Consider the following 10,160-nt stretch of genomic DNA (forward strand, 5'->3'; position numbering starts at 1 on the left):
CACAATATCTTTCTACAAATCCAGCACTACAAAGGATAATAAATGGTAAAGCCCAACATAAGGAGGCAAGCTATACCCTAGAAGAAGCAAGAAACTAATCCTCTTGGCAACAAAACAAAGAGAATGAAAGCACACAAACATAACCTCACATCCAAATATGAATATAAAGGGAAACAATAATCACTATTCCTTAATATCTCTCAATATCAATGGCCTCAACTCCCCAATAAAAAGACATAGATTAACAAACTGGATACGCAACGAGGACCCTGCATTCTGCTGCCTACAGGAAACACACCTCAGAGACAAAGACAGACACTACCTCAGAGTGAAAGGCTGGAAAACAACTTTCCAAGCAAATGGTCAGAAGAAGCAAGCTGGAGTAGCCATTCTAATATCAAATAAAATCAATTTCCAACTAAAAGTCATCAAAAAAGATAAGGAAGGACACTTCATATTCATCAAAGGAAAAATCCACCAAGATGAACTCTCAATCCTAAATATCTATGCCCCAAATACAAGGGCACCTACATACGTAAAAGAAACCTTACTAAAGCTCAAAACACACATTGCACCTCACACAATAATAGTGGGAGATTTCAACACCCCACTCTCATCAATGGACAGATCATGGAAACAGAAATTAAACAGTGATGTCGACAGACTAAGAGAAGTCATGAGCCAAATGGACTTAACGGATATTTACAGAACATTCTATCCTAAAGCAAAAGGATATACCGTCTTCTCAGCTCCTCATGGTACTTTCTCCAAAATTGACCATATAATTGGTCAAAAAACGGGCCTCAACAGGTACAGAAAGATAGAAATAATCCCATGCGTGCTATCGGACCACCACGGCCTAAAACTGGTCTTCAATAACAATAAGGGAAGAATGCCCACATATACGTGGAAATTGAACAATGCTCTACTCAATGATAACCTGGTCAAGGAAGAAATAAAGAAAGAAATTAAAAACTTTTTAGAATTTAATGAAAATGAAGATACAACATACTCAAACTTATGGGACACAATGAAAGCTGTGCTAAGAGGAAAACTCATAGCGCTGAGTGCCTGCAGAAAGAAACAGGAAAGAGCATATGTCAGCAGCTTGACAGCACACCTAAAAGCTCTAGAACAAAAAGAAGCAAATACACCCAGGAGGAGTAGAAGGCAGGAAATAATCAAACTCAGAGCTGAAATCAACCAAGTAGAAACAAAAAGGACCATAGAAAGAATCAACAGGACCAAAAGTTGGTTCTTTGAGAAAATCAACAAGATTGATAAACCCTTAGCCAGACTAACGAGAGGACACAGAGAGTGCGTCCAAATTAACAAAATCAGAAATGAAAAGGGAGACATAACTACAGATTCAGAGGAAATTCAAAAAATCATCAGATCTTACTATAAAAACCTATATTCAACAAAATTTGAAAATCTTCAGGAAATGGACAATTTCCTAGACAGATACCAGGTATCAAAGTTAAATCAGGAACAGATAAACCAGTTAAACAACCCCATAACTCCTAAGGAAATAGAAGCAGTCATTAAAGGTCTCCCAACCAAAAAGAGCCCAGGTCCAGATGGGTTTAGTGCAGAATTCTATCAAACCTTCATAGAAGACCTCATACCAATATTATCCAAACTATTCCACAAAATTGAAACAGATGGAGCCCTACCGAATTCCTTCTACGAATCTACAATTACTCTTATACCTAAACCACACAAAGACACAACAAAGAAAGAGAACTTCAGACCAATTTCCCTTATGAATATCGACGCAAAAATACTCAATAAAATTCTGGCAAACCGAATTCAAGAGCACATCAAAACAATCATCCACCATGATCAAGTAGGCTTCATCCCAGGCATGCAGGGATGGTTTAATATACGGAAAACCATCAACGTGATCCATTATATAAACAAACTGAAAGAACAGAACCACATGATCATTTCATTAGATGCTGAGAAAGCATTTGACAAAATTCAACACCCCTTCATGATAAAAGTCCTGGAAAGAATAGGAATTCAAGGCCCATACCTAAACATAGTAAAAGCCATCCATATACAGCAAACCAGTTGCTAACATTAAACTAAATGGAGAGAAACTTGAAGCAATCCCACTAAAATCAGGGACTAGACAAGGCTGCCCACTCTCTCCCTACTTATTCAATATAGTTCTTGAAGTTCTAGCCAGAGCAATCAGACAACAAAAGGAGATCAAAGGGATACAGATCGGAAAAGAAGAGGTCAAAATATCACTATTTGCAGATGATATGATAGTATATTTAAGTGATCCCAAAAGTTCCACCAGAGAACTACTAAAGCTGATAAACAACTTCAGCAAAGTGGCTGGGTATAAAATTAACTCAAATAAATCAGTTGCCTTCCTCTATACAAAAGAGAAACAAGCCGAGAAAGAAATTAGGGAAACGACACCCTTCATAATAGACCCAAATAATATAAAGTACCTCGGTGTGACTGTAACCAAGCAAGTAAAAGATCTGTACAATAAGAACTTCAAGACACTGAAGAAAGAAATTGAAGAAGACCTCAGAAGATGGAAAGATCTCCCATGCTCATGGATTGGCAGGATTAATATAGTAAAAATGGCCATTTTACCAAAAGCAATCTACAGATTCAATGCAATCCCCATCAAAATACCAATCCAATTCTTCAAAGAGTTAGACAGAACAATTTGCAAATTCATCTGGAATAACAAAAAACCCAGGATAGCTAAAGCTATCCTCAACAATAAAAGGACTTCAGGGGGAATCACTATCCCTGAACTCAAGCAGTATTACAGAGCAATAGTGATAAAAACTGCATGGTATTGGTACAGAGACAGACAGATAGACCAATGGAATAGAATTGAAGACCCAGAAATGAACCCACACACCTATGGTCACTTGATTTTTGACAAAGGAGCCAAAACCATCCAATGGAAAAAAGATAGCATTTTCAGCAAATGGTGCTGGTTCAACTGGAGGGCAACATGTAGAAGAATGCAGATCGATCCATGCTTATCACCCTGTACAAAGCTTAAGTCGAAGTGGATCAAGGACCTCCACATCAAACCAGACACACTCAAACTAATAGAAGAAAAACTAGGGAAGCATCTGGAACACATGGGCACTGGAAAAAATTTCCTGAACAAAACACCAATGGCTTATGCTCTAAGATCAAGAATTGACAAATGGGATCTCATAAAACTGCAAAGCTTCTGTAAGGCAAAGGACACTGTGGTTAGGACAAAACGGCAACCAACAGATTGGGAAAAGATCTTTACCAACCCTACAACAGATAGAGGCCTTATATCCAAAATATACAAAGAACTCAAGAAGTTAGACCGAAGGGAAACAAATAACCCTATTAAAAAATGGGGTTCAGAGCTAAACAAAGAATTCACAGCTGAGGAATGCCGAATGGCTGAGAAACACCTAAAGAAATGTTCAACATCTTTAGTCATAAGGGAAATGCAAATCAAAACAACCCTGAGATTTCACCTCACACCAGTGCGATTGGCTAAGATCAAAAACTCAGGTGACAGCAGATGCTGGCGAGGTTGTGGAGAAAGAGGAACACTCCTCCATTGTTGGTGGGATTGCAGACTGGTAAAACCATTCTGGAAATCAGTCTGGAGGTTCCTCAGAAAATTGGACATTGAACTGCCTGAGGATCCAGCTATACCTCTCTTGGGCATATACCCAAAAGATGCCTCAACATATAAAAGAGACACGTGCTCCACTATGTTCATCGCAGCCTTATTTATAATAGCCAGAAAATGGAAAGAACCCAGATGCCCTTCAACAGAGGAATGGATACAGAAAATGTGGTACATCTACACAATGGAATACTACTCAGCTATCAAAAACAACGAGTTTATGAAATTCGTAGGCAAATGGTTGGAACTGGAAAATATCATCCTGAGTGAACTAACCCAATCACAGAAAGACATACATGGTATGCACTCATTGATAAGTGGCTATTAGCCCAAATGCTTGAATTACCCTAGATCCCTAGAACAAACGAAACTCAAGACGGATGATCAAAATGTGAATGCTTCACTCCTTCTTTAAATGAGGAAAAAGAATACCCTTGGCAGGGAAGGGAGAGGCAAAGATTAAAACAGAGACTGAAGGAACACCCATTCAGAGCCTGCCCCACATGTGGCCCATACATATACAGCCACCCAATTGGACTAGATGGATGAAGCAAAGAAGTGCAGACCGACAGGAGCCGGATGTAGATCGCTCCTGAGAGACACAGCCAGAATACAGCAAATACAGAGGCGAATGCCAGCAGCAAACCACTGAACTGAGAATAGGTCCCCTATTGAAGGAATCAGAGAAAGAACTGGAAGAGCTTGAAGGGGCTCGAGACCCCAAAAGTACAACAATGCCAAGCAACCAGAGCTTCCAGGGACTAAGCCACTACCTAAAGACTATACATGGACTGACCCTGGACTCTGACCCCATAGGTAGCAATGAATATCCTAGTAAGAGCACCAGTGAAAGGGGAAGCCCTGGGTCCTGCTAAGACTGAACCCCCAGTGAACTAGTCTATGGGGGGAGGGCGGCAATGGTGGGAGGGTTGGGAGGGGAACACCCATAAGGAAGGGGAGGGGGGAGGGGGATGTTTGCCCGGAAACCGGGAAAGGGAATAACACTCGAAATGTATATAAGAAATACTCAAGTTAATAAAAAAAAAAAAAAAAAAAAGAAAAAAAAAAAGAATCAACAAATGGGATCTCATAAAACTGCAAAGCTTCTGTAAGGCAAAGGACACTGTGGTTAGGATAAAACAGCAACCAACAGATTGGGAGAAGATCTTTACCAATCCTACAACTGATAGAGGCCTTATATCCAAAATATACAAAGAACTCAAGAAGTTAGACCGCAGGGAGACAAATAACCCTATTAAAAAATGGGGTTCAGAACTAAACAAAGAATTCACAGCTGAGGAATGCCGAATGGCTGAGAAACACCTAAAGAAATGTTCAACATCTTTAGTCATAAGGGAAATGCAAATCAAAACAACCCTGAGATTTCACCTCACACCAGTCAGAATGGCTAAGATCAAAAACTCAGGTGACAGCAAATGCTGTGGAGAAAGAGGAACACTCCTCCATTGTTGGTGGGATTGCAGACTGGTACAACCATTCTGGAAATCAGTCTGGATGTTCCTCAGAAAATTGGACATTGAACTACCTGAGGACCCAGCTATACCTGTCTTGGGCATATACCCAAAAGATGCCCCAACATATAGCAAAGACACGTGCTCCACGATGTTCATAGCAGCCTTATTTATAATAGCCAGAAGCTGGAAAGAACCCAGATGCCCATCAACAGAGGAATGGATCCAGAAAATGTGGTACATCTACACAATGGAATACTACTCAGCTATCAAAAACAATGACTTTATGAAATTCATAGGCAAATGGATGGAAATGGAAAATATCATCCGGAGCGATATGACCAAAATGCCAATGCTTCACTCCTTCTTTAAAAGGGGAACAAGAATACCCTTGGCAGGGAATAGGGAGGTAAAGTTTAGAACAGAAGCAGAAGGAACACCCATTCAGAGCCTGCCCCACATGTGGCCCATACATATACAGCCACCCAATTAGGCAAGATGGATGAAGCAAAGAAGTGCAGGCTGACAGGAACCGGATGTAGATCTCTCCTGAGAGACACACCCAGAATACAGCAAATACATAGGCGAATGCCAGCAGCAAACCACTGAACTGAGAACAGGACCCCCGTTGAAGGAATCTTAGGACTGGAAGAGCTTGAAGGGGCTCGAGACCCCATATGAACAACAATGCCAACCAAACAGAGCTTCCAGGGACTAAGCCACTACCCAGAGACTATACATGCCTGACCCTGGGCTCCAACCTCATAGGTAGCAATGAATAGCCTAGTAAGAGCACCAGTGGAAGGGGAAGCCCTTGGTCCTGCCAAGACTGAACCCCCAGTGAATGCAATTGTTTGGAGGAGGGAGGTAATGGAGGAGGATGGGGAGGGGAAGCCCATAAAGAAGGTATAGGGATTAGGGGGATATTGGGCCAGAAACTGGGAAGGGGAATAACAATCGAAATGTAAATAAGAAATACTCAAGTTAATAAAGCTAAAAAGAAAAGAAAAGAAAAAAGACAGAGCTCTTGAGGGAGGAGATGGGCAGAAAAGATTTTAAAAAGACTTTCTGTGGGCTACCTTTGTGGATCCCTCCACAAGGATTTGAATTATCAGAACTGACGGTCATTCTACTTTATTTATTTTTGCCAAATTCTAAGCAAGAACCTGGGTGCTTGTTTGTAAGAACAGCATAAGAAATGGTTTCAATTTAAACAGGCCAGGTGATGGATTCCTTCTGCAAAATCTTCCCTACCTGGTACAGCATACCCACTGCTGCTGTTTCCACAGTGCCCTCTGCAAGATGATCCCCATGCTGAAGGCAGGCAAACACAGTCTAAAACAAGTCCAAAGCAAGTGTTATTTGTTTGCATTGTATTTCTAGTCTACGGAAAGGGAATTCTGGGAAACAGCTGCAGCCCAGCCGTTCTTCATTGCACCGTAAGCCTGTGTGTTTGGGGATTAACTCATCAACCTCGGTCCCAAGCCACAGGGACATGAATGCTTTTAATGCATAGTTTTTACTCAAGTCCGAAGAGTGAAGAAAGCAAAAACTGAAACAATACAGCTCGGCTATGACGTAAAGACGGCTCTTACTGATTTTGTACTCCATTGCCAAATGCTACAAGAACAATAGACAATAAAAACAGGAATATAATGTGTTTAGATCAGGAAAATCTGTGCTACAACTGGAGGAAAAAACTGTCTACAAGTTTTTCACACCAGTAAATTAAATACTGTGTTAGGGAAGGCCAATATGTTCAAATTCCCCACCTCGTTTATAACTGCAAGCCTCGGGATTCCACACTGGGTATCTGCAAAGACTCAGCTGTGCAGAAGCAAATTTCCGAGTTTATTCGCTACAAATCTCTCCATTTGTAAAAAGTAGAAGAACCTCTTAAAACATGCCCTCGTTTCTTCTCTTGTTATCGTAATAAAAAAAAAAAAAAAAAAAAAAACCCTGACAGAAACAACTTAAGAAGGGAACATTTGTCTTCACTCACGTTTTAAGATACAGTCCATCGTGGCTGGGGAACTGAGTCAGGAATGTGAAGCAGCCCATCATGTGGTCAGTCACATGGCATACGCAGCCAGGAAGTAGAGGCCAAGAAAGGCATTGCTGCTTCTCAGGAACCTTTCTTCACTTATGTAATTCAGGATCCTTGTCAAGGGAATGGACCCACCATCTATCCACACATACCAACTCTCCACAATACAAGGTCAACACAAGCTGGGCAATGGTGGCACATGCATTTAATCCTGGCACTCCAGAGGCAAGTGGATCTCGGTGAGTTCAAGGTCAGCCTGGTCTACATAAGGGAGTCCAGGACATCTAGGACTCTATTACACAGAGAATCTGTCTCCCAAAAAAAAATGTGAATATAGTTAGATGTCAGTTCTCCTTAAATCTGATACAATGATTCAATGGAATTCCTATTTAAATCCAAGCAAGGTTATTTTTTTAAATTCTGTGAGGTGATATGTTCAGTGTGTGTGTGTGTGTGTGTGTGTGTGTGTGTGTGTGTGTGTGTGTGTATGTGTGTGTGTGTGTGTGTAGTGAATGGAGGTATGGTATGGTGTGCATGTGCATGTGCAGTATTATGTGGGATATGTGTGTGTGTATGTGTGTGGTAAGTGTAAGTGATTTGTGGTATGTGTGTGTCTGTGTCTGTGTGTGTGTCTGTGTGTATGTGTGTGTTTGATGAGTATAGGCATGGCTTGATGTGTGCTGGTGTGGTGTGGTATGTGTGTGGTATTAAGTACTATATGTGGTTTTTGGTGAGTGTAGGTGTGGTAGGTGTGGTATTGTGTGTGGTATGTATGTGTGTGCACCCGTATGTGGCTCATGTGCTCGTGGGAGCGCAGGTGAAAGTGCTGATGGGCACTTTAAGTCAAAGAAGGACGTCAGTGTCCTGCTTTTTCACTCTTTGCCTTATTCTCTTAAGTCAGGGTCTTCAACAAGCCCCAGCCATCCTCCCGTCTCTGTGCCCCACAGTGTGGTGACAGATTTCAGGCAGTTGCAGGCAAGCCTGTTTTTTACATAGGGCCTAGGGATTTGAACTCAGACTCCTGCTTGTGCAGCAAATGCTTTTGCTATCAGAAATATCTCCTCATACCCATGTTTCTATTGTGGACATATCATACAAACAACCTTCACTAAGCTAATATGAGCCTGCATCCCCAGTGACTATAGCAAAGACATCCACCACCCCATGGCCTCCTTGTTAGACTTTGTTTAAGTGAGCGATAAAGAGCAACCTATCCTCACAAAAGCGTGTTCCCCTTCTTGTCAGAGAATAAGCCCCTCTCCTGTAACAGTAGGAGCAAACTGGCGTGTTAGAGCCCTTCAACAAACTCCTTTAAAACAATAAATAGACCTATATAAATATAGTATCTTCCTTTGACAAGATAAACTAGATACTGCCTGCCCCACGATGATTTCATAGTTCGATATATCCATGGTGCAAATTTCACAGCATTAAAGTGACCCAAGAAAGCGTCTCCATCTGCTGACATTCCCTTAGGAAGAAACTAGAATACAAAGTGGGGGCCCTCTGTTTCTTCTCCCCACCACCACCTTTCTGCCTATGTCTTCTCCTTTCCTACAACCTTACCTCACCAGCCATCTGGCCACTTCAGCCAAATCTTTTATCTATTGAACTTTTCTTCCACCTTGGTCCAAACCGTCCTCCTTCACATAAAACTGCAGAGTTCCTTCACAGCTCCCCACCCAGTCCCACTCTTGACCCCCACTATTTAGTGAACAGAAAGCAGCCAGAGGAGTCATTTAAAACATAAATCATGGGCTGGTGAGATTGCATGCTGGTTAGGGCACTTGTCAAGCCTAGCAGCCCGAAATCAATTCCTAGGATTCACAAGGTGGAAGAAGAGAGCTGACTCCTGCAACTTGTCCTCTGACTGCCATTGGTACACTGGTCTCCTTATCCTTCTCCCTTTCCCCTTCCCCTCCCCCTTCTCCCATTTCCCTTCTCCCTCCCCCTGTCTTTCGAACATGCCCGTGTGTATGTGTGTGTGTGTGTGTGTGTGTGTGTGTGTGTGTGCGTGTGACATATATGCACACAAATAAGATCTCCAGTCGTCCAGGCTGGCCAACTGGCTACAGGACTGAGAACAGCCCTGAACTTCTGATCTTCCTGCTTCCATCTTCCTATGCTGAGGTCACAGATAAACACCACTATTGTACAGTGCTGGGTTCAAACCCAAGGCTTCAGGAATGCTAGGCAAGCACTCTACCAAGTGAGCTCCATCCTCCACCCAGCTTCCCACCAAATGGAAATGGGTCTCTACTGTGGCCCACAAGACCCTGCAGAGCCAAGCTCTTTCCCAACTCTACACTTCTGTCTAAAGCAACTAATGGGCTTTAAGTACCAAACTAGTCCCTCTTAACAGGCACATGCATTGGTTTTGAACAAATATATCTCAACGCACACAACCACACAGCGAGTCACCAGTCACTAATCACCTGCCGTTGTAGTCACAGCTATTGTTTTTAATCCCATATCTGGACTTCCTAGCATAAGTATGAACAAGTAGGCAGTGGTTCTGTCCTTCCTCGACCACAGAAACGCATAAAGCAACGGTGGAACGTGGGCTAGCTGCATCTGCTTCCCCTGAAATGTAAAATCTACATCAATGGGGCCTCGGGCTGTAACTCATCCTGCAGAGCAATAGTGTCAGCATCAGATGTAGTCTTGTTTTGCAGAAGTCTTAAGAGCTGGAATATTACATGTCTTACATTTGTTTTTATTAAATTTTTAAGTGTTTTAAAGGTCTGTATCATCTAATATCTCTGAAAATTGCAATATTGTTCCAATTCAAGAGTATATCCATGGGGAGGAGGGGTATTGGATTTGTATTGTCATTATGGTGAGGATGCTTTTGAAACATATCAGCCACCCATGTCACAAAGAGGGCTATCATTAATTTTCTAATGTTAAATACCCAGTTAGGGACCTTTGACATTTCAAACAAGACAGAGAACTCAGAAAAACAAGTGAATATGTGTCA

Source organism: Rattus norvegicus, chromosome 8 (genome assembly GCF_036323735.1).
Source record: "Rattus norvegicus strain BN/NHsdMcwi chromosome 8, GRCr8, whole genome shotgun sequence".
Lineage (NCBI taxonomy): Eukaryota > Metazoa > Chordata > Mammalia > Rodentia > Muridae > Rattus > Rattus norvegicus.